Here is a 25026-nt window from a genome sequence, read left to right as displayed (position 1 = left end):
TTCATTTAAATCATTCACATCCATTCATCTAAATGAGTCATTTCCATAATTCTCATAAATTGAATGATTCTAGCAAATTTGTGCATAACCTTCTTTATTTTTTTGACAATTGAATAATGCTCAAAACTTCACTTTTAGCATAAAATTTATTATGCATAAATTCATTCTCTGTTGAAATAAATTTTTCCATAGCTTTCCCATATTTTCTCAAAATTTCACTTATAAATAAAAATACCCATATTTTGAAATATGCCAAAAAATCCTCTTTTAATATTCAAAATGTTTGTACCTAGAATATCATGGAAATTCCTCTTTTTTGCATCTAAATTTTTATGCATGTAAGAATAATTATAACAAAAATTCATCTTTTCTCTATTTAAACAATTATGCATAAATACTATAAAAAATTTTTCTATAAATAGAACAAAAATCATTCTTTTAGCATACAAATATTTATGCCTAGAATATGATGGGAGTTCCTCTTTTTGCTTTATTAAATTTATGCATAAAAATAAGATTTATCTTTTTTAAAAATTTTTTACCATAGCTTTGCTATAACTTCTGAGAATAATCAAGTTTCTAACTTTAAATGAATATTCATAATTGAAATATGATAAGAACTTCTATTTTAAACTACAATTTATTTATGCATACATAACATAATTATAAGCATGATTAAATCTCTTGATTATTCTTTAATATCCATTCCTCATTTCCAAAAATGTTAGCATAACCCTCTTTCAACTTAAAATGAATTAATATGATTTTTCTTAAACATAAACAAGCTTAAAGAAATTAATAATCATTTTTAACTAGATTAAAATCATAAAAATACCTAATCTTTTTCTCTAGCTTGTCAAGCCTAGAGTTTTGTTTAAGATAATGAGTTTATCATTAAGAACCATCCTTTTAACAAGGATCCAACCATAAAGATGTTAATCTTTCCAAAAAGAGAGATTTACTAATAAAAATACTATAATTAAGCATAAAGATCAGCCAATGCTATCACAACTCTCACTGTTGCCATCTTGGCAACTGGACTGAAAGTTTCCTCATAATCAATGCCATATGTCTGCGCATATCACCAATCTAGCCTTGTACCTGCTTATGCTTCCATCTGTTATGTTTTACTTTGTACACCCACTTGCATCCACCAATGGCTTTCTTGCCTTCAGACAATTGCACTAAATCCCAAGTCTCATTTCCATATAGTGCATCCATCTCCTCATCCATAGCTTTCCCAACACACATTTTCAACAGCCTCATCAATGCATGTGGGCTCTACAACCTGCACAACTTTTGCCATGTATGCATAGTGATGTGCCACATAACCATCATAGGTAAACCTTTGCACAAGATTCTTCACTCTCCCAGATCTTCGCAGCTTTGCATTCATGGCTTCCATAGCCTTCTTTACACTAGGTATCCCAAGATCCTCATCAAGGCTCATCTTTGAGCCACTAGACTCAACATGAGAATGCCCTACAAAAATGTCAGGCATACTAAGGGGCTCAACCACTTTCTCTTTGCCTTTATGTGATGTACTAATCACATTTGTAGGACTGGTATTATGATGCAGCCTGCCACCACTCCATGGTGTATCAACTAAATCACTAGATGAGGACTCTCGTGGTCCACTCAAAGACTATGATTTTGCTATATTTGCATTCTGTGCAACCACATTTTCACTCACATCAGCCCCAACAGCTTCTTTTTCAGTAGCATACTAGTTGCTCATCTCATAAAAAAACAACATCCCTGCTTACCCTCAACTCACGTGTAGTAGGGTTATAACACCTGTATCCCTTTTGCTCAAGGGAATACCCAATAAACACACATTTTTTAGCTTTTGGATCCAGCTTAGTTCTCAACTCATCTAGCACATGCACATATGCAATGCATCTAGATGAGATAAATTAGGTTTTATGCCCAGTAAACCTCTCCTCTGGAGTTACATCATGTATGGCTACAGTTGGAGTCCTGTTCATGATGTAAACTGATGTAGAAACAACCTTAGCCCAATAGCTATGTGGCATATTCTTCTCTCTCCCATCAATGCTCACGCAATCTCAGCAATGTGCGTGTTTTCCCGCTCAGCAACTCCATTTTGCTCCGGAGTGTGTCTGCATGTAAACTGTCTCCAAATACCATTCTTCTTCAAAAATGCAGAGAACTCATTGGAGAAGTACTCTCCCCCTCCATCTAACCTTAGGCACTTTACATATTTCCATGTTTGCTTTTCAACCATAACTCTGAAATTCTAAAAATGAGTGAATACCTCACCCTTCTCCTTCATGAAGTATACCCACACTTTCCTTGTGTGGTCATCAATAAATGTCATATAATACCTGCAGCCTCCCATAGACATGGTCTTCGTAGGACCCCATACATCTGAATGCACAACATCTAGTGCATTTTTGCTCACATTTCTGTCACGTGGAAATACATGCTTCACTACAAGGGATCGGGCTCATACCCGCGCTCCTAGCCGCTAAAAATGACTTATGGAAAAAAGTAACGGGCCCGTGATCAGTGCGTGTATCATCGCGGCCAGAGACATGCGTGTAAAAGCGTGTGTATAGGAATAGTCAGACGCGTTGATACACGGGCGTATACACGCGTTCTGTCAGTTTAGCTCCGCTTATGCACACGTATTTCACAGATTATCCGCGTATATACACGCGACTTTTATAGATTTGACGCGTCTATACACGCGTATTTCACAGATTATCTGCGTATATACACGTGACTTTTTGCAGAGTTGACGTGTCTATACATGCAAACAGAGAGCAAAAAATAATAATCCAGAGAGTGCTATTTGGTACTACCTGAATGCTGTTCCAGCATTCCAGCACCCAATAACACTCTCTAGATTTTTTTTTGGGTGCATTGGACCATCCACGAGGAAGATTTAAGACAAGAACGACATGAATGCATACATTGTCAATACACGATTCAAGACAGACATGAATGCAATACTATCGATTCACGATTCAATATTACTATCAAAATTTTATGTGTACACATATATACAAGGGAGTCCATATGTCGAAGTAGCCCATGGCTTCAGTTACAAAAATATATATACAACCACATCCTCAATATGGAATGTGATACTATAAGTGTGAGTACTACTCAGACCCAGATGATGACTCGTTGCTCCCTCTATGATTAGATAAGCTCACATCGATTGGAATGTCCGATGAGTAGTGCTCACGTCCACCCTCTGCAGTGGCGGCAGGTGGATCATCAGTAGCTTGTGCCTGTTCAAGTAATATATAGTATATAAGTATATATATATGTAATTCCATAAACCAAAATCATTCGTTTAGAGTTTTCAAGTACCTGTCGACCGTATGGTCTCATGGCCATCTCAAACTGCGCATCCGTAATACGTCCCTCAGCTTTGAAGAGGGCCCACGTGTCACATCTGCTATGCCAGCGAGCATACCCAGTATCGTGGGCTGTGGGCTTCCTCCCCGTAACCCGTCGCTGTATCATAATCAACACAATTTGTAAGATTAAAACAATCATAGAATCAATGAATTAAGTAAACAATCAAATAAAGTGGCAAGATACTTACGAACTCAGCCTCCCATGACTCGACACCGCCAGATCCGAAATGCGAAGATCCAATGGTCTCCATCTGGATCCGTCGTGCCTCCACATGCTGCCTGCTCTTCACGCCACCCTCTGCTCGTTTCTTTGCCTCCTTCCACTCGCGTTTGTGCGCAGTGGCAGGTTTCTCGGCAGGATAGCCACCCGCAGCTACATTTAGCCCATCATCGTATGCGAGTTTCTTAAGGTGAGATCTTTTATTACTGCCTGCACCTTCCTAGGTAGCCTGATCACATCAATGAAGCTAATAATATTGGCATATTTTGATTGATGTGACTTAGTTATTCCCCAAACATCCGAGTATACCACATCTAAAGAACTTTGACTTACATTCTTATCATCATTTAAAAATGCATACTTTGTTAGCTTTCCCAATTGGCATGCTTGACATACTTTATGTATTCCCAATCCACCATGAACTTTGGCAACAAACCTGTAACAATGTTTTTACGAACTTGTATATATCTTTTTATCACTCAAAATTGATATGTCTTATGCATTTATACCAAATATTCATGTCCAAAATCACACCTATACCATGTAAAATCACACCTATATGATGTACAAACATTACATAGTCTTCACTTCAAGTATGCTTACATTTGCAATGTAAACATTCTAGCAACGATGTTTCCCTTTGTAACCAAGTGGCACTAGTAATTGACGTCTTCCACATAACATCTAAGAGGGTTACACATCACTTGTAGACCCTACTCAATCATATAACCAAAGATCTTTATTATGTTTGTTGGCACATACAACAAGATAATTCATTTTTCATTATGCTGCATACAAGCAAAAGGAACTTTTCAATTTTTAGAAATCTCTTATTTCTTTGAGCCACTCACCATGACTAGTCATGTGGTTAGATGCCTCATATATGATACATCATTTGAATTTTATGATGCATATGTAGATCTCGAACTAAGCATATGTGTTGCATCTGTAGACATGGGACTAATCATATGTGTTGCATCACAAATATCTTCTCACTTCTATCTTCAACTTTATTCTTAACAATGCATAGTTTCCTTATTTTTTAGAAGCTCTCCTCTTTTTTTTGTCTTTTTGTTTTTTATGGTAATCCTTTGTTAAATGCCTTGGTTTGCCATAATAACAAAAAAAATGGTGTTTTCACTTTGATTTCTTTGCCATCCACCTCAATTTCTTTGGTTCCCCCTACATCTAGGGTGACCTATCCTAGTTATTTGTGATTTCTTTGCCATCCACCTTCGTCTCTTTGTCTCCCCCTATATCTAGGGTGTTCTCTTCCAGTTATTTGTGATTGAGAGTCATGTTGTTGTTGTCGTCCATGATTCCTATTTCCATATCGGTGTACCTCGTCCTCTATATGAAAAATTAACCTCTAACCATGTTTGATTAGAAAGCATGCTCTTGAATAAGAGAATTTTCTCCTAACATTCATCTCCTTCTCTTGTTGGATCAAACGGTCTATAAGGTGTCACGGTGCATTCTTAAACTATAAACCACATCCATCTGACCATACCCAGTGCTACTGCCTGTGATACCATGCTCTCTCAAGAAAGAATTGTAATGGATAGAGAAATAATGATGTGTAAAGTGTAGATCATGAAAGTGATAATCATTGATGTAAAAGTGGTACTCTCAGATAAGAACACTTAAATCATGAGTTATCATTAGGGAGTACCACTTCTACATTATGCGAGCAATAATAATTGGTATAGAAGTGGTAATCCCTAACAATATTGCTAGAGTACTTGCCACTCTATCCATATCTAGTGTCACATGGTGGTAATAAATGTGCATTATGATTGCAATATGATGGAGAGTAAGTAGAGGGGAGGGTTACAAATTAAACAATACTTACATAGAGGATGATTGCAATATAATCAGGGGCGAGTAGAGGGGAGGGTTGCAAATTAATCAATACTTACATAGAGGATGAAATAGATTTAATAATTATTTAAAAAAATATTACCTGCTCTGATAAGTAGTACTTCGAATGAATCTTTTGGTATATGTAAATGTGGTTACAAATTAATCAATACTCACATGGAGGATGACATAGAATTATAAATAATAAAAATTAGTTTTTTAAAATAGTACTTGCTTAGATAAGGAATGTGTAAATATGTAGTTCTCTGTGCAAAATCCACTACAGAGGTTGCTACACCCACAAAAAACTCTGCCAAACGTGCTCGGAACTATTGGTCCTACCAATTGATACAATGTGTGTGCTGTATCTATGAGGCATGTGCTCCCTCAAAGTGCATGTGAATATTGCATGTGGTGTATGATGCTACACAATGTGTAATTTCCTTGATCGTGCCACCTTGGTGATGCACAACATTCTCATAATGCTGCCATTAGACAAACTTCACCTCAATAGCATCCCCGTCCACCATCTCTAGTACCCCCACAGAAAGCAAGCTAATAATAAAGAGCATCTACATCTCGCACGCACATAATATGGAGTGGATGAAATCTTGAGGGCTTTAAGGAAGTTGGGAATGCCCACTAAGAGAACAGAAAAATCATGGTATTGAGATAACACATGTCATGCCAGCATTTTTAGCTTTGATGAAAGAGAAGCTAATAACCATGTGGTAGTGATAACATATGTCATGGTAGCATTGTTGGCTTTGATGAAAGAAAAGTTGCAAATACTCACTCACTCACTTACCATGCAATTTTCTTAGATCCAAGAGAACACAAGGGAGAGAAAGAAAAATTCATTAGGTCAAATATGGACTCTCATTTTTGCTACTTAAGGATTTCCACACCTCCTCTCTCTAGAAAAATGGGCTCATGGTGAAATTTTTGTAAATCAAATCAAAAGTGGGTGGAGATTGCACATTTGGAATCTACTCATCGATACCATTCCAATGATATATAGCATGATGGAAAATTTTGATTATTCAAGAAGTCCCCAAATTGGTGATGACATGGCATGTTTAATAATTGATAGCTAATAAAGACCAAATTGATACAAGCTCTGATACCACTGTTAGCCTTAATGAAATAAAAGATGTAAAAAATCACTCACGCAATGTTCATATATAAAAGAGAACACAAGGGAGAGAGAGAGTGTAGAAGGCTAGTTCACTAGGAGCAAGAGCACAAGGTACAATGAAGAACAAAATGAATAACAACCCTAAACTGAGGATGAGGTTACTTATATACTAGGCGAACCCTAAGGTTCTCATTTATACTTAGATGGTGGCCATGGGGAAGCAAAAGTGTCCATGGCATAAGTGCATGACCTCACATGTGGTTCTAGCAAATATCTAACAAGCATGAGAGTATCTCACAAACCACAACTTATAGATCAACTGATCGTTGCCTAATCCTAATGTGGGTGAATGTAGCTACAAAAAGAGTACACAACTATATCTCCATCATCTCAAGAAACAAAGTGCCATGCTCAATGTACTTCTTACTTGCAACTCTCTTACACACAGATTTCATAAAAATTGGTGAGGCACGTGAATTTTCCTCCCAAAATTTTTCTATCATCTCTAAGGGATTGGTCTAACCTATGACCATGAGATTTTTATATAGATTGATATGATAACTTTTCTAATAATAATTTAACATATGGTTCACAAAGATTTCCATATCATGAAATTGGGCTAGGTTTTCACCCTCTCCATCTCTTGGTCTATGAAATTTCCATGTATAGAGTCTAGCTTAGCTACACTCTTTTTATGATTTGTGGGCAGCACTGTATCCAAGAAGTGCAACACTATAACCATGGACAAGGAGCACATAAACATGGGAAGAGGTCCAAATAGCCACATAAATAAAGGGATAGAGAAATAAAGTGCTCTCACCCCTATTGACCAAAATATGAATCCCCTATTGAAGGATTCACAAATATAATCAAGGGATTGCCCGAGGGTTGTTTCATCACTCAAAGGCAAGCAAGTTGAAAAGGATATATAGCTAGTGTAACGAAGAGATTGTAGATTGCATAAGAAGCAGGTAAGAAAGTATGCCAACACACAAAGTAGCTCAATTGAAGAGTTGAAAGATGGTTTCTTTTTTTTCAGAATTATGTTTTGATGGGTTATCAGGCCTCCGATCAAGGTGCTAAGTGTAATGCTCGCACTCGAGGAATATAGATGCCATCATGTTGTTCCTCAATGCTTGAACTACTAAAGCAGCAGTCTTTTGTGGATCCTGCATGTAACCACATACACAAAATGATAAATAACCATCATTAATGTAGTTAAAGGGTTTATTGCATTTAACCATAATTATGGGGAACAATATGACTGGCAATATGATTGGGCTCAACTAATATTCATAATTGTAGGTAACTATATGATTGGGGATCTACTAATATTCATAATTGTAGGTAATTATATGATTGGGGCTCTACTAACCATGTACATAGAATGAAAAATAACCCTCAATGTAGGTAAAGAATTTATTGAAATAACCCTCAATGTAGGTAAAGAATTTATTGCATTTAAGCAAAATTGTGAGAGTAACGATATGATTGGGGCTCTACTAATGGGTGCTTCTACCTTCATCATGTGCATAATCCATACTTGTCGACGTCCAAGCACGGTGGTGGTTGGAAACCTCCATATGCGGTAGACCAGCTGCACGTGATAACAAACGAGCTGAAAGAAGCCAGTCGGCACACAAATGATGTCCAATTGCACCCATCTCCAGTATGCTGGCTCCATTGCCTACTCTCCTCTCTCTCTTCTCACAAATCTACTGCAAAAGAAGAAGCAGAGCGCATGTAGTTTTATACTGCTTTCTTAGCTGCACAGCTCCAACCCCTCAGCCAGAAGTACATTGATTTGTAATAGTTTCATCTGATTTAGATAGACAATTTTAAGTGGAGTTCCGTGGATATAATTAGGTCCTTCTACATGTGCGCTTAGCAGCACTTCTTTGTAGTATTTTTTTTTAAAAAGGCATTGTTTTCTATTTTTTATTTTAATTAGCGCCCAGTGCGGGTTTTTGAAGTCTCTTGGTGCTGAAGAGGTCATCAAAAATCCGGGCCTTCCCCATACCATCATACCCAAACAGGCTCTGATGGGGACCACACTTTGCAAGCATGTGGGGGGGACCCACCCCCACATACTTGCAAAGTTTGGTCACAATCGGAGCATGTTTGGATTGGTAATTAGCGCCCAGTGCGGATTTTTCAAGTCTCTTTGTGCTTAAGAGGCCAAGGAAAATCTGGGCCTTCCACATACCATCTTACCCAAACATGCTCCGATGGGGACCAAACTTTGCAAGCATGTAGGGGGGACCCACCCCCACATGCTTGAAAAGTTTGGTCACAATCGGAGCATGTTTGGATTGGTAACTAGCGCCCAGTGTGGATTTTTCATCTGACTTGGTGCTTAAGAGGCCATGGAAAATCCGGGCCTTCCCCATACCATCGTACCCAAACATGCTCCGATGGGGACCAAACTTTGCAAGCATGTGGGGGGGACCCTCCCCCACATGCTTGCAAATTTTAGTCACAATCAGAGTATGTTTGGATTGGTAATTAGTGCCCAGTCCGGATTTTTCAAGTCTCTTGGTGCTTAAGAGGCCATGGAAAATCCGGGCGTTCCCCATACCATCGTACCCAAAAATGCTCCGATGGGGACCAAAATTTGCAAGCATGTGGGGGGGACCAACCCCCACATGCTTGCAAAGTTTGGTCACAATCAGAGCATGTTTGGATTGGTAATTAGCACCCAGTGCGGGTTTTTGAAGTCTCTTGGTGCTTAAGAGGCCATGGAAAATCTAGGCCTTCCCCATACCATCGTACCCAAACATGCTCTGATGGGGACCAAAATTTGCAAGCATGTGGGGGGGGACCCACCCCCACATGCTTGCAAAGTTTGGTCACAATCAGAGCATGTTTGGATTGGTAATTAGCGCCCAGTTCGGATTTTTCCAGTCTCTTGGTGCTTAAGAGGCCATGGAAAATCCGGGCGTTCCCCATACCATCGTACCCAAAAATGCTCCGATGGGGACCAAAATTTGCAAGTATGTAGGGGGGACCCACCCCCACATGCTAACAAAGTTTGGTCACAGAATCAAAGCATGTTTGGATTGGTAATTAGCGCCCAGTGCGGGTTTTTGAAGTCTCTTGGTGCTTAAGAGGCCATGGAAAATCCAGGCCTTCCCCATACCATCTTACCCAAACATGCTCCGATGGGGACCAAACTTTGTAAGCATGTTGGGGGACTGCAAAGATCATTGTAACAGCTTAGTGGTGGATGAACTCGTACAGTGTGCCTAAGATGACTCTCATCAGTAAGCTGTGAATACAAGGTCCACAAGTCCTATTTATAGTGATATGGGAAGCCAACCCTAGCCAATCGGACCACTAGACCAATAAATTAAGACCATGTCCATACATGACTGACCTCTTGCCTGCTTCTCGTGGCAGCCAACCCCAATCGGACCACTAGACCAACAAATTAAGACCATGTCCATACATGACTGACTACTGCTTTCACACAAATACAAGCTTGTGTTCATGCACCCAAGCTATATCAGTGTATACAGGACCAAACCCCACCTAAACACATTAGACACGGATCATCTCTGGACTATCTCCCGAGGGAGCTCACAACATGGAGATGACTCTCAACACATCTATGCACATTAATTCTAACATAAGATCCATACACTATGAGTCAATCTCCCAAGAGGTGGATTGAGGGAGGAAGCTCAATAGAGAGATCCTGCAATCAAACCTACCCAAGAAAGCATCCATCTAACTATGCAAGGATTCAAAGAACATAAGCAAGAGATTGGGGAGAAAAGGGAGAGCTCACTAGTATTCTATGGCCTTGGTGGAGCACATTATATACGCTATCGTGGTTGCTTGAGGCAGGAGCTTCAGAGATGCCTGGTTGGTGGCAGCATTGATTTCTCTTCTCCTTAAGGAGTTGTGTTACGAGTTTCGAGATTATTCAAGTTGAAGTTATTAAAATTATATTTTTAAAAAATCTTCATCAACGGAATAAACCCATAACTTTTTATTGATGCTTTAGTGTATACATCCAAGTTTACTAATGATCTTAATGATCAATGTGAATACATGACTTTATAACTTATTATCACACTCGTCAAATAATTTTATGTTTTAGTTTAGAGGCCACTTCTTAGAATGTGTAGAGAGACCTTGATCTTGTTTAGTTTTTTTCTTTGGTTTTTTATGTAGGGTAATATTTCCACATTTGGTAATTTTTCTTGTTATACACCCCCCAACCTAGGCTATAATGATGAGTGCATGAGTATGATTGGGAATTTACCAGATATCCACATGGAGTTGTGCTCAAAGGTGATACTTTTGTTTGGTATCCCACTCTCCTCATTTCCTTTACCAATGTTAACCCCATTTTATGGGATTAACAATTGCTCTCCACTACATATGAGAGAAAGTAATAAATGCTATGTAATGGCACTTTAAAAGATGTAATCATTATGAGATATTAGCTAAGCTCAATCTATTTTTAGTTAGATTACGAGTTTTGGGCGCCCAAATGTGAATAAGAGAGCCAATTGTATATAAGTTATTAATACATGACCTGCTTTGTGCTGATTGAGTCTAGTGCCATCTATTTCCTCTAGTGTATAGTGTGAAAGAGCTGGGAGAAGAAGCTCTTTGATTCTTGGTGCATGTTCCTCCTATTTCATATGTGTGAGAGAGTAGAGAGTGAGAGGAGTGAGAGTTTTGTAGGTGGTGGATGCATCTTCCATTGTTGACAACTTGGAAGTGGGATTTGAGGATTAATAATGCTAATTGCATTCTTAAAAAGGGCCAAAAAGTGGGGGCTAATTAGAACTTTAACAACAAGTCAATGAGATTGTGGACTTCAAGAGGCTCAAGCTTAGTCGAATTTCACCACAATTTTTTCACTCCGTTCTTGCATTCTTTATGTGGATGGAGCTTTGGTAGGAAAGGGGTATAACATTTATGGCACCACTATGTCAACTCCTTCCACACTTCTTTTAAGATTTAGCTCTTTGTGGCACCACTGTGTTAGCTCCTTCCACACTTATTTTAAGTCTTAGCTCCTCAATGAAAGTCCTCTTTTCACTATGCCATTTCTCTTTGGGTACTATAGAGTGGTTGAGAAGGGAGGGTTGAGAATTGGCTACTCATCTTGACATTGTGGAACCCAATCTTAGAAACATCAGAGGATCCCATTATAGAAGAGTTGTATATCAAGTCTTAGCTCCCCAATGCAAGTCCTCTTTTCACTATGCCATTTCTCTTTGGGTATTATTGGGCGGTTGAGAATGGAGGGTGAGAAATTGGCTATAACTCAGCTTGACATTGTGGAGACTGATCCTATAAACATCAAACTTGGATCCCATAGAAGAGTTGTATACCAAGGTGGACATTAAATGACCCTACATTCCTAGTGCACACTTGTTATTGTAAAATTAAGAAGAAACTCTAGTTGTTGATAACATACCCCTATTATTCTAAACTCCTAAACATGTGCCTCATCTTGTTCTTAACTTTAGAAGGGAAAAGGGAAGAGAAAGAGTTGAATTGCCACCAATAAGATCATTACATAGACCAACCCTAGGTTGTCACACCCAAGATAGGTCCCGCGGCTAATTAGAGAATTGGAGTTTTATATCATGCAAGATAAGAATAGTTTGAAATGATGGCCTAGGGACAAAAGATGAACTCTAATTTGATGAGGGAACCATGCAATGTTATAATTATTGGGTTACAATCAGACTTTTATGTCTTTCAAGGTCCCCATGTTTTGGACGATGGCCTAGGGATAAGGGATTAACTCTACTCTGGGGAGGGATCCATGCCCTAGGGATAAGAGATTAACTCTACTCTGGGGAGGGATCCATGCCCTAGGGATCCATGCCCTAGGGATAAGAGATTAACTAATATGAGGAGGGCTCCATTGCAATGTTACAATTTCCTATTGAAATAATACACTAAACTACCATGTGACATTAGGTCTATAACCAACTTCGTGTGAACACCTTAGGTGTGAACTATCTCTTAGTTAGAGTCAAAATATAGGAATTTTCTTATTAAATGGTTTTGTACTTGGTGGTTTTATTCATATCAATCACAATATAGTCATCTTGTGTTGCACCCACAATTTGCTCTCTCTGTCCTCAAGATTCTCTTTCTCTCTCTTCTTGACACTCCACGATCATGGAGATATTTCATCCTCTATAGCTCCATGATTGATCTCCTGTGATTGCCAACATGGTATCAGAGCCAAGATCTAGTCTCTTTCACCTTGATTAGCTTCATCTTATCATTTTAACTAATTATTATTAGTAATTAGTCTCCTTATTATCATTCTCCTCCATTTTGGTCATATACCTCTCTACTCCCAATCAATCGAGGGTTGATTCCTTCTCCAACACCTCAAGCACACCTCACAATTGGCCATACTACAACTTGGGGACTTTGCATAGCTCAAAGGCATAGAGGGGGAGCTCATCAATTGAACCGATGAAGGTGACAATCTATCAATTTTGACGCTACATAGAACTTGCATTTTTTTTGGGAAAAACATAATGGCGAGCTATCAGTGGCATTTCAGTCTAATTCTTTGAGTACCCAGGGGTTCTTGATCTAGCTATAAATCTGCCTCTACGACATCAGTTTTGTGAATAGTCAACCACAGGGCCTTCACACTATATACCCTAGAGTAAGCCTGTTTGCTAAACCTTGGATTCCTCTTTAATTACTATGACTAAACATATGCTTATGGGCTTGGATCATAAGCCATATATTTCTATAGAAGGCTTTTTAAATATTCTTTGAAGAAGTCTTAGGGATGGCCTCCAATTGAATGCTCCAAGGCACCCCTATTTCTTTCTCCTAGTGTGTTTTGTGGAGACAGGGGAGATGGCACTGCTCATCCAATTGCCCATGTTGGAGATGTGCCATTGTCTATGCTGCTTTCCTTTTCTGATGGTTATTCTGTTCCTGGCCCAGTCTTACTTTACCTTGCCGTGTCTTAGTAGCTAGGAAATTCCCAATAATACTTGGTAAGACCTAGTGTGGTATTTTGTGGTAATCACCACTAAGTTTATCTTGAAGTCTAACTTGTTTGATTTTCATTGGAACATTTTTTATTACTCCTTTAGGTACCACTACCATGTTTTCTTCCATTCTTATGTTGAACGGAATGGCTTCCACTTGAGACCCAATCCCAATGCAATTTCCATGGTGATGATAATCACTCTGGATCCTCCATCCAGCATTGCATCATTGATGGGTACATTGCTTAGCTGAATTGTGACTCTGGCCACTTCATCATCTCTGGATACTGGCAGATCTTCTGCTTGCATATTGCTACATTTTGGGGTTTCTTCTTCCATTGATTTTTTTCAATTCCTTGCTTAAACCTTCAATTCTTACCCTCAGGATTTTTGTCTTGAACCTTGGACATAAGTCCAACACTTGTCTCAGCTGAACTTGTCCATCCATCAACATTGGCATTATATTGGTTTGTAACCAGTCATTATCCTTCAGGTTTTCTTCTGGGCATTCTCTACAGAGGTTCTTTGAATGCTTGCTCTAGCTTGTTTCTAGAAATGCCATGTTGATTTCTCGTGAGCCATTCTCTTTTTACTTACCTTGCCTTTTCTCTATTTACTTAGTAGTGTGCCCTCATTTTTGAGAGGTAACATGGGTAGCTCTTGTCAATGCATGCAAAACCTATGGGGAATTTGAACTAGGATTAATATGTTTTACCATCTATGAGCTATTGTCGGCAGCATCACTCCTACCATCCACAATAAGAGCTATTTTGATGCCAATGAAAAATAGTTATGGGGATGCCTCTTCATGCACAAAACTCATATAGCTACACACAAGCTACTTTATGTATGCTAGTTCCTTGACTCTCTAGTGCCATTGGGTGCTTAAGCCCATTATGTGGTGCTTCTTACATTTACAAGAGGTATCATGGTTATTATGGGTGAGTGGTGGGTGGTTCATGGAGGCATGAACACCGACAGGCACATGAGGGAACACAGATCAAAAAGGTAAGCAAACATTGGCCACCAACAAATAAGGCAATGGTAGATCACACATAGAGCCCCATCCACCTTGTTGCTAGTTACTACCTCTATACGTGATGCTTATGATTGTTATTATATTCCACCACCATAGTAGTCATGTGCACTATCTATCATCGCTGCTCTAAAGTAGCTGGTAGCCCCACTCATTGCCATTGCAGCCTTCGATCACCCTTGCAGGTACCCAACTAGCGCCATCACCTTCACTCCTTATTAGTGGCTGTCATCAACTTGTGGAGATAAAACCAAAAGTGCAACAAGGTTTGTTCTATGTAACCGCCGTGTGACAATGCATACATGATAGAGGAGTTGAGGAAGCATGCAGGTGTGAAGAAAAATTCTGGAAGTGATTTTATAGAGGTTAACAAGAAGGTGAATGAGTTTGTGGTTAGGGATACCCGAAGTATGGATCCTGCCTCTATTTTTGGCCATGGCAAAGGAATGGAAAAGAAAAGGGGGAAGCAGCCCATGTCAATGCCCGACTGCTTTCCATATATGTTTCCACTCCTTTGCCATGGCTAAGCTCATAGCCATGGTCATGGTTGTAGTGAGAAAAGAATCTTACACCGCTAATTTCTTCTTCTTTTCCCTTTTCTCTGCAGATCTTCAAGTTTAGTTTTTCCTTGTTCCCCCTTATCCTCAAAGCTTCTTTATCATAAGCTCAAGCAGCATCCTCTGCAGCAATATTAAAGGTATCCATGCTAATACAAGCATATGTTGGATCTCCCCCCAAGTTTTTTATGAGTATAACTACATTGCCCTATATATGATGCCCTCCATATATGTGTATGGCATCTCTATTTATTCTCTCTCTCAATGATGCCTTTCAATGATGCAGCACTACTAGAAATGTCATATGTGATCATACTGATGATTCCATATGTCATCATATGTGATCATATTGATGATGAATTATTTTACTATTTCTTCTATGTCTCAATGATGAAACATTGCTAAAAATTCCATATGTTATCATATTGATGAATTATTTTAGTACAGAGGATGAAAATTACCAATGTAATGGCTTAATATAGTTATGTTTAAAAAATTATTCTAGCTTTTTTAGATGCACTTGGTAGGTACACATGTTCTCCATGCATGATTGTTTGATATGTATGTTATATAAATTAATGGCTTAATATTTCTATTTTGTGTTCAGAGAATGGAGAGAAAAATTGTACGCTCATCAAAGCGTAAGGGGAAACAAAAACAAATGGTAAAAGAAGAAGAACAATCGATAAGGATCACGCCAAAGATATTGAGGAGAAAGTTAATCCTCCTAGCATTGTCAAGATGGATGAGGCTAATGGACATGAAAGCGGTATGGATGAAGTGGGGGAGGAAGAGCAGGTTGATGAGACTCAAATTGCAATGGAGGCTTCTCTATAAATTTTGCCCTATTATCTACCTTTGTGAATGAGCCATGTGGTAGTGGGGAAGGGTACATCACCATGATTCGTAATGAGGACATCATAAGGAGCATGAAGAGTATAAGCTCTACAGTCTGCCCACCTATTCCTTTATGTTGCTTAATTCCACATGTAAAGTTTGTGTGCTCTGAGACAATGTTTATTCTCTTAAGGAAACCTTTTAGTATAAGGGTTACATGGAGGATAAGGGGGTTTTTATAGTTTTCTTTTATACATCACATGGGGAGGAGAGCATGGTCACTGAAGACATTGAGCAGATTTGGGATAAGCACTAAGGGCTATCAATGTAGAGTTTGAGAAAGACACAGTTCAAAGCAACGAGTTGAAAATCCTAGATGGACACATGTTTTATGTCTAGGAGGGTAACCACAGGACACTTGGATGGTCATCAACAATCATCACAGATAATTTTTATGACATAAAGAGTAGTCATGTGAGAGCCTTTTACATAGTCATTGATCCTAGGAAGGTCAATGAGATTGCATTGTTGATGGGACTTCAAAGAATGAATATGTGAGTCTTCTCAGTTTCTTAATATATTTTGTGTGCTCTATGTTTGGGTTGATTATCAAAATTTTATCTTCTCAATTTGTTCTTGTTGTGTAGTCTCTCAGTGCATGCCCTTGTGGTGCCCTCTCTTAGAGACGAGATTGCTAACACTGCAAACATTTTCACGAATAGCTCTCATTACTTGAGAGCACTTCCAGATTTTGATGTGAAGAAAATAGATTCCATCCATTGGAGAAACACCAAGAGAGTTGAATCATGGTACCTTAACTTGGAAATCTTGTGTATAATGTAGGCTTCCATGTGCACAGTTAGATTGCTAGTGTATGGATTGTGTTGTGTTTGCTATTAAGTGTGCTTGTTTGGTTGACATGGGTGCAATATAAAAATTCATTACAGAAAAAGCTTCGTCCTTTCAAAGGTCAAGTTTCCAATGAGGAGTTTGTTAAGTTTGAGAAGAAAGAAAGTGAAAATGTCACTAGGAAGTACTCAAGAGAGAATAGGCAAGGTATATTTTTTAGATTCTTTGGCTTCTATCTTACAATGGATGCCTTGAAAATCATTTGTAACCCTAGATTTGAAGATTGATTTCGCTTTGATAGGTCTTAAATGTTTGGATTCAAAGTTGGGTGATGAATGGAGGAAGGCAATACTCTCTTTGAAATGGAGCAAGGATAGTTTTGTTTAGTTGGAGAAACTTAATTTTCTAGCTATGTGCAATGTGAGCACAGATGTGAGATTGTAACGGCATTCGATTTTTGAAGCAAACAAGACTACAAAAGTTATGTTTCCTCTTCTCAAGGGTGATCGTGAGCATAGAACATGATCTTCAAACTTCATTAGCTTCATAGATGGTTTCTTTTAATGGGTTATCTTTGCATCTGAGATTGATGTGTTTTGGCATGGTATCCTTACATGGCTCACAGAGAACTTGTTTCTGGACAAAATCCAGAAATGTTATTTGGATATTTTAGTGGACTATGTGTCCATCCTAGAGGGCATTGTGTTGCCATCTCATTATACACTCCAAGATTAATATGAGGAGGTGAAGATAGAAGCACAAAGATACATGTTTCCATTGGTGAGAAGGAATGAGGTCCATTTAAGAGACAAAGAGGTGAAGGCTCAAGAAAGTGGATATGGTTCAAATGGCTCCATGGAATCTAGTGTTCAAGTGCATACAATCTGGCCTCTTTCATTGGAGCCCTCTTTGCATGATTATTGTTGCGCCTTGTAGCTTAGAGGTGGCAGAAAGCGTTGGCAACCCACTCGGCATGTTGTGAGCACCACCTCGATATCACACGTGTGAAGGTGGCAAATTGTAACCACCAAGGATCTGTTGCTAATAACAAGAAGACTTAGTGTAAAAGGGAAACTGATCAATATGTATGGTGACGAGAGGATAGTGCACTGATACAAGAATGGAGTAGATACTAATATATATGAAGAGTGCTATTTTTGTATGCTATCAACTATAGTTGAAAGTTGTGTTATGGAATTGGAGAGAATGATTGTACTCAAGAAATTCTAGAACTTTTGGGCAATTACTTTGTAACGATATGTCATATTTATAGAATGTAACTAAGAGAAAGCTTTCCATCTCATTGTTGTTATGTGTCTTCTATATCTAAGTCTACTGTGTCAGAGTTATGCTAAATATGATGTGTGTTCACATGAGAAACTGTGTGAGATGTTTAGTGGAGTGTGCAGAGAGTGAGTTGAGAGAGTGAGAGTGACGGGTGGCTCTATGGAGTCATGCTCAACAACATGACCTCGTGACCATATGGGAGTTAGTGTTTGTACTCAAAAACTTTGGTGGGTGACTGTATGTCTCCCACAGCATTGCTTGATAGGAATTTACCAAAAAATCTTGTCTTGCCTTTCCACTATTAAGGAAAAGAGCAAGAAACACTTGGTGATCCTGCAAGGGACTATAATCTCTTTAAATAAGTTTGAAAAGAAATAAGATCATGAAAGGAATTCTCCAGAGACGTCAACACTTGGAGAGCTTCCCATTGCTTCAGGCATGCTTCAGGCATGTTCAAGGATCCAAGAATCATGAAAAGTAATGCCTTCCAACAAGAGACCCTCTAGGAAGCTTCCTGCTAGAAGTGCCTCCCACTGTCACAATTAAGAAGGCAGTGTTGAAACTTCTGCAACCCCGCACGAACAAGAAGAAGTGTAAGAATCTAAGCATGATTTGGACCAAGAAAATGAGTGCCAAGAGCGAGAAGTCAGCATAGTCCAGATACGGAAAGCCCAAGAAGGATGGAACAGCAAAACAAGGAATAAGAATCACAACAAAACCCCCCCCACAGATAGTTCAAGAGGGAGCCATGGCATCATTAGCCAAAAATTTCTCAATGTATTCAGGAGATAAAGGGGAAGAAGAAGACCTGTATATGAGAAGATTTGAGCAGTACTCGAAAGTAGCCAGCAGACCACAGGATGTGGAAGAGCAAGAGCTGAGTGAAATTCAAAGAGATGCTTTTATGAATACCTTTAGAGATAGATCCACGGAGTGGGTGTTAAAATACCAGGACAACCATTTCCAAATCTATGAAGAGCTCATGATTGCTTTCCTAGGAAGATTCCACAAAATAAAGTCTGCAACTCAACTCTTTGATCAAATGAGAGAGCTCCATCAAGACGATATGGATGTGGAAGCTTATGCAACAAAGCTACTAAGCTTAAGGTAGAGAGTGGCAAAACGACCCCGACCTTCCATACAAATTGTGGCTAGCTGGTTTGTCCAAGGGATTAATCTAGATATCCATGCAACAGTCAATACCAAACAAGAAGAAACTGAAGAAGAGTTCGAGGAACTAATGGCGCTAGCCAAAATGGTAGAAAAAAGAAGCTGAGAAAGGAGACAAAAGAAGAATCCTAGAAAGAGTGTCACGCCAAAATAAGACAAGTCAAGTGACTCTTTGAAAGACAAACCAGTGGAAGTGAAAAAGAAAAATGACAAAAAAAGAAAATCGAGAAAGCACAAGGAAGCGCCGGTGAATTAATGCAGTTGATGCCAGAAATGAAAAAGAGCAAGGGCTTAGAATTCCGCAAGAATGTGTTCTAATCCCAATACAAGCAGGAAGGTCACCTCAAGGAGGAATGCACTGTGCCACCAACTTGAACTATTTGTAATATGTATAATCATTATACATGGAATTACAGATACAATATGAAAAATAGAGCTCCCATGGTGAATAGCATGGAAGGAGCAGAAAGAAGACCTCCAGGAATGGGAAGGTATGGAAATAGAGGCCGTGGAAGTATTCAAGAAGGAGAAATCAAGGACAAAATGGTGGTTCAACAACCTTCATGTGTTATTTTTGTCAACAGCCTAGTCACACAAAAGAAGAATGTGCCATGAAGGAAAAGCACGATGAAGAGAGACAAGAAAAACTAATGCAACTCAAAGACAATCCACCAAGCGCCAACATGATGCAAGTAGATGACATATAGAAAGAACTGCGTGACATCTTGGTAGTCACAAGGGCTAAGGCTAATGAATCAGGGGTAGTAATAACTTCGCTACATAATCCAAAATCACCCCAAGCCCACAAGAAAGCAGTTGTGGACTGGGATCAGTAAGAAAAGGTGAGAATGCAAAACATTGGTCCCGCACCAAGTAGACTCTATTGTTGCTGCATATCTCAAAAATTTGAGGGACGATCACCCAAAAAGAACTAACACGGAAGCTCATATCTCGATACCCTACACCCTAGAAAGCCTAAGCATGAATAGGGATAATCTGATTCACGAACCCCCACGTATTCTAAGGGACATTCTAGGTCTTTCCTTCTTCCTCTCCTCACAAGTCCAGATTCCCATTGGCACCTTACTTTAAGGCAGCCTGAGTCTATGGAAAGATTGGATGGAAGGACGGCTTGAAGTAGGAAGGGACGAATAGGTAGAAATAGGGAGCTTCGAATGAGACTGATGGGGATGGATTCATAGGACTAGATGGAATCACCAGTGTTCTCACGGTTCGAGTAAACAAGTTAGGGAAGTATTTGAAAGGAGATGAACTCAATGCAGCATTGCCCTTATGTTTTGATGACCCCCACCATCCTAGATGGTGGGGCTAGAGTAAGCATTGTTACTAAAAAATGCTGGGAAAAGTGGGAAAAACCTCCCATAGATGACACTGTGTTAATTGTATCGGAGATTCTAATAGGTTTCCCATCACACCCATACTACCACTATCACCATTCATGAAGTGGGGATTGGATTTTGTGGGACCTATTAAACCACCCCTGCAAAAGGTAGCAACTGTGAGTACATCATTGTAGCAATAGATTACTTCACCAAGTGGCCGAAAGCTAAGGCTGTGAAAGAGCAACTCCGTAGAAGAAGTGGTGAAGTTCCTCTTCAAAGACATCATTGCTAGGCATGGGTTGCCAGTGGAAATAGTCAATGATCAGGGGACACAATTCATGAACAAAGTATTGAAGGGATGGAAAGATACCTAATCAATCACAAGAAGTCCTCACCTTACTACCCATAGTGCAATAGCTAATCAGAATCTACCAACAAGGTGCTGACCAAAATTCTAAAGAAAATCATAAATGCCAACAAAATGATTGGGAACATAGACAAATTTGTTGAATATGGCTGCAAAAATGGGCCGGAGAATGGTCAAGGAACTAGGCACTACTTCCTTCAGAGTTTCCCAGGCATGGGCTTTCGTGGTATTGTCCTCCACCATTCCTTGTGTACTTTGCACTAGTTTGGTAATCACATAAAGTTTCCATTTATGCTTAAACTAAAATGTTTTTTTAAGCATCTCTCTCTCCCCCAAAAGAATGGTCCCTATGACCAATTCTGAATTCAAATGATGCTTCTCATGGAGCAATTCTTAATTTTGAAAGTCAACTCTATGCTTGTCAAATTAGAGACCAAAGAAGTGGCTTTTTAATGCTTTTATATTACTTAAATTATGATAAACTTAGGATTCAAGTCCATAATTGGATATTGATCCAAATGATAGTTATTCTATCATATTGTATTACTAAACCTTATGCTTTTCAAAATATTGAGAATTTTCTTAGTAATAGTAGCAGAGCTATGGCAAAAGTTTTAGAAAATTAACACATAAATCATTTTCATACATAATATGAAAAGAGGACTTCCTACCATATTCTAGGATTAGTCATCCTAGGTTAATTGAATAATTCTCATCATAACCATGGAAAATTTGATTTTAAATGTTTATGCATAAATAAAGAGGAATTTCTAGTAATTCATTTTTTATGATAAAAGTGAAATTTCCATGACAATGGAAGTCTGTGTATTCCAATGGAAAAAGAGAAAAATTGGAATACCAAAATAATGGATATTTTATTAAAGAATTATTTTAGTTAAATTTATTTTTATGCATAAATGAATTTAAATAATGAAAGAGGAATTCCCACCATATTTGGAATTCAATCATTTCAATGAGAAAAGTGAAATTTCTAGTATAATCGAATTAATGGAAATTTTTATTTATTTTTTAAGAAAAATTTAGTTAAATTTATTTTTTATGCATAGATAAATTTAAATGATGAAAGAGGAATTCCCACCATATTTGGAAGTCAATCATTTAAATGAGAAAAGTGGAATTTCTAGCATAATGGATATTTTTCTCTAAATTTTAAGAGAAATTTTAGTTAAAATTATTTTATGCATGTATGAATTTAAATGATGAAAAAGGAATTCCCATCATATTTGGAATTCAATCATTTAAATGGAAAAAGAAGAATTCTGGTATATTTGGAATATTGAATATTTTTATTAAAGAAAAGAGATATTTTAGATAGATTTATTTTATGATAAAAGAGGAATTCCCATGACATTGGAATGCAAATAATTAAATGCAAAAAGAGGATTTCCCATGATATTTGAGGTCCAAGAAATTAAATGGAAAGAAGAGAAATTTTTAGTATAATTCAATTTATCAAAAGTGAAAATATGGATAGAATTGATTTTTGTAAATCCCATGAATTTTTTTATTCAAAAGAGGAATATTAAATATAATTAATTTGAGAAACTGAGAAAGAATATGGAAATAGTTGTCGAGAAAAAGAACCTTTATCTAGGCCAAGCAGAAATTTAGAAAAAGTCCCATTATCAGTATATCGAAGTAGAAAAAGCTACTAAATGGGATGTGATAGGATGTGAATGGATGTGATAAGATGTAAATGGGATGCGATAAGATGTGAATGGATGTGATAAGATGTGAATGGATGTGATAAGATGTAAATGGGATGCGATAGGATGTGATAAGATGTAAACGGGATGCGATAGGATGTAAACGGGATGCGATAAGATGTGATAAGATGTAAACGGGATGCGATAGGATGTGATAAGATGTAAACGGGATGTGATAGGATGTCATGAATGGATGTGATAAGATGTAAACGGGATGCGAAAGGATGTGAATGGGATGTGAATGGATGTGAATGGATGCGATAGGATGTGAATGGATGTGATAAGATGTAAATGGGATGCGATAGGGTGTGGATGGATGTGATAAGATGTAAATGGGATGTGATAGGATGTGAATGGATATGATAAGATGTAAATGGGATGTGATAGGATGTGAATGGATGTGATAAGATGTAAATGGGATTTACTCATTTTTGGGCTATTATTCATTTTATTTATCTCATCCCAACACTTGGACTAATCCTATTGGCCCTTTGGAACCTTATTTGGACCTTAATCTATTTTTTTTTTTGAAAATGTGGACCCTTAGGCTAAGGTCTCTTATACACATATTCAATTAATTCCTAATGCACATTGGAAAGTTCATTTTGAACTTTTGTTTAAGGGAAATCCATTTTAGACATTAGGAGAATTTTTTCATCTAAAAATATATCAATTTTGAATTACCTCTCTCTAGACATTTTCTCTCTCAAGGATAAATCAGAGTAAAACAATATCTTTTTCTATTTCTAAGGGGGGGATGATTACAAGAGACTGAAGGGGCGGTCCTTGCACTTGTACATCTCAAAAGATGGGGGGAGGAATCTTACATCCTACCCCACTTAAAAAACGCGAGATGTCCTCATCTCGCAGCTAGAGGCTAATCTTTTAGTTCTCTTTCTTCTTGTATTACTTCCACCATTACTGCCTTGGAAGTAGATGGCTGATTTAGGAATATCTCTCTTTGACTTCCCCTATTCTGAGGGTGGAGGTCTTGCATTACTTTGAATTGAAGCAGAGGGTTGGTTAGAGGGTCTATCTCTGGGGTTTCCCTGATTTTGACGAAAAGGAACCTGATTACTCTGGAAGGAAGGATCTGGCATCTAGAATCTTGGTCCTTGACTTCCTTGTCTTGAAAACCTTGATCCAAAAGGAGTTGGGCAATCCATACTACGATGACAGTATCCTTGGCAATTAAAGCATTTAACTTCTTTGTTCAAGGGTGGAACTTCTGAAGTTGAATTCCAGGGGATTGTGTTCTGGGAAAAAGACCTTTCTTCCATATTCTGGAACTTCCGATATCCTGAGTTTGACCTGGTTGTCTCTTAGGAGGTGGAAAGTTGGAATCACCTTTCAGAGATATGAATCTCTTGAAAGATGATGGCATTGGCTTCGACAAGACCTTGACAACAAAGGCCTTATCGAAATCCTTCGCCATCCGTACGGCTTCAGCCATAGAAACTGGCTTGGCATTCTTCACCAGGGTATTCAAGGGTTCGTTCATTCCCCGAATGAACCTTGCTATTGCTCCAGTGATTATGATGAGTATTTGAGGAGAAGAGTGAATGCCTGGTGATATTTTTCAATAGTTCTCCTCCCCCGGGTTAACTCTAACAATTCATTCATCTTGGTTTCCAAAAAGCCAGGACAAAATCTCTTCCTTGTAAATCTTGAGATCATTCCATGTATGGGTGTTCCGATCTAGATCGTTTGTCTTGCAGTGGTTTCTCCATGCCACCTTGGCTGTTTCTTCTATCTTTAGCCTTGCAAGAGCTATTTTACTCTTCTCGTTGTATCCGATGACATGGAATTATTCTTCCAATTCTTCGATCCACTTCTGCACAGCCTCACCCAAGTTTTTCCCTTCACCCTTGTTGGTCCAGGCAGCTGAGCTCTATGAAGAGCTTTACGAACATCTGGGTTGAGCTCTTCCTCATCGAGTTGGGGGTTAACATTCCTACCATGATGACCTGGATCCATGATCCTATCAATACGAGAATTCTTGTTAAGTCCCTTTTTCTAATTTAACCAAGACGGTTCAATGAAAAGACCACTTTATTTATAATTCAAATCCGACTTTAGATCCAACTGATTATGGGCTTCCTTATAGTTTGGTGGGCCCCCACAAAATCCCGGGATAAAGATCCCTTCTACAAGAAGAACATACAGAACTCATTATATCAGAGAATAATTCTTTTTTAACACAATAATGGTCCATTAGACCAAAAATTCCATCTGAACATTC

General features: G+C 38.4%; 1 pseudogene; it reads right to left on the bottom strand.

The window, feature by feature from the left end:
* Positions 1-7232: 7232 nt before the first annotated feature.
* LOC147603336 (uncharacterized) lies at positions 7233-13920 on the bottom strand (annotated as a pseudogene).
* Between the last annotated feature and the right edge of the window lie 11106 nt (positions 13921-25026).

The sequence above is a fragment of the Cibotium barometz genome, chromosome 64 (assembly GCF_041138505.1).
Source record: "Cibotium barometz isolate CiBa-2024 chromosome 64, ASM4113850v1, whole genome shotgun sequence".
NCBI lineage: Eukaryota > Viridiplantae > Streptophyta > Polypodiopsida > Cyatheales > Cibotiaceae > Cibotium > Cibotium barometz.
The sequence above is the reverse complement of the archived record's forward strand: the minus strand, read 5'-3'. Positions and strand labels throughout refer to the sequence as shown.